The sequence below is a fragment of the Osmerus eperlanus genome, chromosome 23 (genome assembly GCF_963692335.1).
Source record: "Osmerus eperlanus chromosome 23, fOsmEpe2.1, whole genome shotgun sequence".
Classification (NCBI taxonomy): Eukaryota; Metazoa; Chordata; class Actinopteri; order Osmeriformes; family Osmeridae; genus Osmerus; species Osmerus eperlanus.
In genome coordinates this window covers 12456568-12461567 of record NC_085040.1, presented here as the reverse complement: position 1 = coordinate 12461567, position 5000 = coordinate 12456568, and the positions used below count along the sequence as shown (strand labels likewise).

General features: G+C 46.8%; 2 non-coding genes across 2 annotated transcripts; both read right to left on the bottom strand.

Moving 5' to 3' along the window:
* Positions 1-1031: 1031 nt before the first annotated feature.
* trnap-agg (transfer RNA proline (anticodon AGG)) lies at positions 1032-1103 on the bottom strand. Its single transcript has one exon. It is a non-coding gene; the product is annotated as a tRNA-Pro (tRNA).
* A 3287-nt stretch (positions 1104-4390) lies between these two features.
* trnap-agg (transfer RNA proline (anticodon AGG)) lies at positions 4391-4462 on the bottom strand. Its single transcript has one exon. It is a non-coding gene; the product is annotated as a tRNA-Pro (tRNA).
* Between the last annotated feature and the right edge of the window lie 538 nt (positions 4463-5000).

Genomic DNA, 5000 nt, shown 5'->3' with positions numbered 1-5000 from the left:
ACCAACGAGCCATGTTCTGGTTGCTGCTTCGATCGATTTGTTGTCGCAAAACATGCTTAGACATAAAGAGCTGGAGAAACTTCCGCAGCAAATCACACCGATCTACGTTGGGTAAAGGACTGATTTGGGAATAGAACAGGAGCCCTCTTTGACATGTTACCTCCTTCATCAGCATACTGTAATGGGCTCGTCGGGGATTTGAACCGGGACCTCTCGCACCCTAAGCGAGAATCATACCCCTAGACCCACGAGCCACGTTCTAGTTGCTGATTCGATTGATCGATTTGTTGTCACAAAACATGCTTAGACAAAGGCTCCCTGCACCCTAAGCGAGAATCATACCACGAGACCAACGAGCCATGTTCTGGTTGCTGCATTGATCGATTTTTTGTCGCAAAACACGCATATTCAAAAAAGGCTGGAGAAACTTCTGCAGCAAATCACCCAGATCGACGTTGGGTAAAAGACAGATTTGGGAATAGAACAGGAGCCCTCTTCACTAAATAACCTCCTTCAACAACTTACTGTAAAGGGCTTGTCCGGGATTTGAACCCGGGACCTCTCTCACCCAAAGCGAGAATCATACCCCTAGACCAACGAGCCATGTTCTGGTTGCTGCTTTGATCGATTTGTTGTCACAAAACGTGCGTAGACAAAAAGAGTTCGAGAAACTTCTGCAGAAAATCACCTTGATCTACGTTTGGAAAAGGACTGATTTGGGAATAGAACAGGAGCCCTCTTTGCCAGGTTACCTCCTTCAACAGCATACTGTAATGGGCTCATCCTGGATTTGAACACGGGACCTCTTGCACCCTAAGCTAGAATCATACCCCTAGACCAACGAGCCATGCTCCAGCTGCTGCTTCGACTGATCGATTTGTTGTCACAAAACATGCGTAGACTAAAGAGTTCGAGAAACTTCTGCAGAAAATCACCCCGATCTACGTTTGGAAAAGGTCTGATTTGGGAATAGAACAGGAGCCCTCTTTGCCAGGTTACCTCCTTCTACAGCAATGGGCTGTAGAAGTAATGGGCTCGTCCGGGATTTGAACCCAGGACCTCTCGCACCCTAAGCGAGAATCATACCCCTAGACCAACGAGCCATGCTCCAGCTGCTGCTTCGATTGATCGATTTGTTGTCACAAAACATGCTTAGACAAAGGCTCCCTGCACCCTAAGCGAGAATCATACCACAAGACCAACGAGCCATGTTCTGGTTGCTGCTTTGATCGATTTTTTGTCGTAAAAAATGCTTAGACAAAAAGAGCTGTGAAATTTCTGCAGCAAATCAGCCCGATCTACGTTTGGAAAAGGATTGATCTGGGAATAGAACAGGAGCCCTCTTTGCCAGGTTACCTCCTTCTACAGCAATGGGCTGTAGAAGTAATGGGCTCGTCCGGAATTTGAACCCGGGACCTCTCTCACCCAAAGCGAGAATCATACCCCTAGACCAACGAGCCATGTTCTGGTGACTGCTTTGATCGATTTGTTGTCACAAAGAATGAGTAGACAAAAAGAGCTGGAGAAACTTCTGCAGCAAATCACCCCGATATACGTTGGGTAAAGGACTGATTTGGGAAAAGAAACGGAGCCCTCTTTGCCATGTTACCTCCTTCAACAGCATACTGTAATGGGCTCGTCCGGGATTTGAACCCAGGACCTCTAGCACCCTATGTGAGAATCATACCCCTAGACCAACGAGCCATGTTCCAGTTGCTGCTTCGATTGATCGATTTGTTGTCGTAAAAAATGCTTAGACAAAAAGAGCTGTGAAATTTCTGCAGCAAATCAGCCCGATCTACGTTTGGAAAAGGATTGATCTGGGAATAGAACAGGAGCCCTCTTTGCCAGGTTACCTCCTTCTACAGCAATGGGCTGTAGAAGTAATGGGCTCGTCCGGGATTTGAACCCGGGACCTCTCGCATGAAAGCGAGAATCATACCCCTGACCAACGAGCCATGTTCTGGTTGCTGCTTTGATCGATTTGTTGTCACAAAACATGCGTAGACAAAAAGAGTTCGAGAAACTTCTGCAGAAAATCACCCCGATCTACGTTTGGAAAAGGACTGATTTGGGAATAGAACAGGAGCCCTCGTTGTCAGGTTACCTCCTTCTACAGCAATGGGCTGTAGAAGTAATAGGCTCGTCCGGGATTTGAACCCAGGACCTCTCTCACCTAAAGTGAGAATCATACCTCTAGACCAACGAGCCATGTTCCAGTTGCTGCTTCGATTGATCGATTTGTTGTCACAAAACATGCTTAGACAAATGCTCCCTGCACCCTAAGCGAGAATCATACCACGAGACCAACGAGCCATGTTCTGGTTGCTGCATTGATCGATTTTTTGTCGCAAAACACGCATATTCAAAAAAGGCTGGAGAAACTTCTGCAGCAAATCACCCAGATCGACGTTGGGTAAAAGACAGATTTGGGAATAGAACAGGAGCCCTCTTCACTAAATAACCTCCTTCAACAACTTACTGTAAAGGGCTTGTCCGGGATTTGAACCCAGGACCTCTAGCACCCTATGTGAGAATCATACCCCTAGACCAACGAGCCATGCTCCAGCTGCTGCTTCGATTGATCGATTTGTTGTCACAAAACATGCTTAGACAAAGGCACCCTGCACCCTAAGCGAGAATCATACCACAAGACCAACGAGCCATGTTCTGGTTGCTGCATTGATCGATTTTTTGTCGCAAAACACGCATATTCAAAAAAGGCTGGAGAAACTTCTGCAGCAAATCACCCAGATCGACGTTGGGTAAAAGACAGATTTGGGAATAGAACAGGAGCCCTCTTCACTAAATAACCTCCTTCAACAACTTACTGTAAAGGGCTTGTCCGGGATTTGACCCCGGGACCTCTCTCACCCAAAGCGAGAATCATACCCCTAGACAAACGAGCCATGTTCTGGTTGCTGCTTTGATCGATTTGTTGTCACAAAACATGCTTAGACAAAGGCTCCCTGCACCCTAAGCGAGAATCATACCACGAGACCAACGAGCCATGTTCTGGTTGCTGCTTTGATCGATTTGTTGTCACAAAACGTGCGTAGACAAAAAGAGTTCGAGAAACTTCTGCAGAAAATCACCTTGATCTACGTTTGGAAAAGGACTGATTTGGGAATAGAACAGGAGCCAGGTTACCTCCTTCAACAGCATACTGTAATGGGCTCATCCTGGATTTGAACACGGGACCTCTTGCACCCTAAACTAGAATCATACCCCTAGACCAACGAGCCATGCTCCAGCTGCTGCTTCGATTGATCGATTTGTTGTCACAAAACATGCGTAGACAAAAAGAGTTCGAGAAACTTCTGCAGAAAATCACCCCGATCTACGTTTGGAAAAGGACTGATTTGGGAATAGAACAGGAGCCCTCTTTGCCAGGTTACCTCCTTCTACAGCAATGGGCTGTAGAAGTAATGGGCTCGTCCGGAATTTGAACCCGGGACCTCTCTCACCCAAAGCGAGAATCATACCCCTAGACCAACGAGCCATGTTCTGGTTGCTGCTTTGTTCGATTTGTTGTCACAAAACATGCTTAGACATAAAGAGCTGGAGAAACTTTCGCAGCAAATCACCCCGATCGACCTTGGGTAAATGACAGATTTGGCAATAGAACAGCAGCCCTCTTTGCCAGGTTACCTCTTTCAACAGCATACTGTAATGGGCTCGTCCAGGATTTGAACCCAGGACTTCTGGCACCCTATGCGAGAATCATACCCCTAGACCAACGAGCCATGTTGTAGTTGCTGCTTCGATTGATCTATTTGTTGTCACAAAACATGCTTAGACAAAGGCTCCCTGCACCCTAAGCGAGAATCATACCACAAAACCAATGTGCCATGTTCTGGTTGCTGCATTGATCGATATGTTGTCACAAAACATGCGTAGACAAAAAGAGTTCGAGAAACTTCTGCAGAAAATCACCCCGATCTACGTTTGGAAAAGGACTGATTTGGGAATAGAACAGGAGCCCTCTTTGCCAGGTTACCTCCTTCTACAGCAATGGGCTGTAGAAGTAATGGGCTCGTCGGGGATTTGAACCCGGGACCTCTCGCACCCTAAGCGAGAATCATACCCCTAGACCCACGAGCCACGTTCTAGTTGCTGATTCGATTGATCGATTTGTTGTCACAAAAAATGCTTAGACAAAGGCTCCCTGCACCCTAAGCGAGAATCATACCACGAGACCAACGAGCCATGTTCTGGTTGCTGCTTTGATCGATTTGTTGTCACAAAACATGCGTAGACAAAAAGAGTTCGAGAAACTTCTGCAGAAAATCACCTTGATCTACGTTTGGAAAAGGACTGATTTGGGAATAGAACAGGAGCCCTCTTTGCCAGGTTACCTCCTTCTACAGCAATGGGCTATAGAAGTAATGGGCTCGTCCGGGATTTGAACCCAGGACCTCTCGCACCCTAAGCGAGAATCATACCCCTAGACCAACGAGCCATGCTCCAGCTGCTGCTTCGATTGATCGATTTGTTGTCACAAAACATGCTTAGACAAAGGCTCCCTGCACCCTAAGCGAGAATCATACCACAAGACCAACGAGCCATGTTCTGGTTGCTGCTTTGATCGATTTTTTGTCGTAAAAAATGCTTAGACAAAAAGAGCTGTGAAATTTCTGCAGCAAATCAGCCCGATCTACGTTTGGAAAAGGATTGATCTGGGAATAGAACAGGAGCCCTCTTTGCCAGGTTACCTCCTTCTACAGCAATGGGCTGTAGAAGTAATGGGCTCGTCGGGGATTTGAACCCGGGACCTCTCGCACCCTAAGCGAGAATCATACCCCTAGACCCACGAGCCACGCTCTAGTTGCTGATTCGATTGATCGATTTGTTGTCACAAAAAATGCTTAGACAAAGGCTCCCTGCACCCTAAGCGAGAATCATACCACGAGACCAACGAGCCATGTTCTGGTTGCTGCTTTGATCGATTTGTTGTCACAAAACATGCGTAGACAAAAAGAGTTCGAGAAACTTCTGCA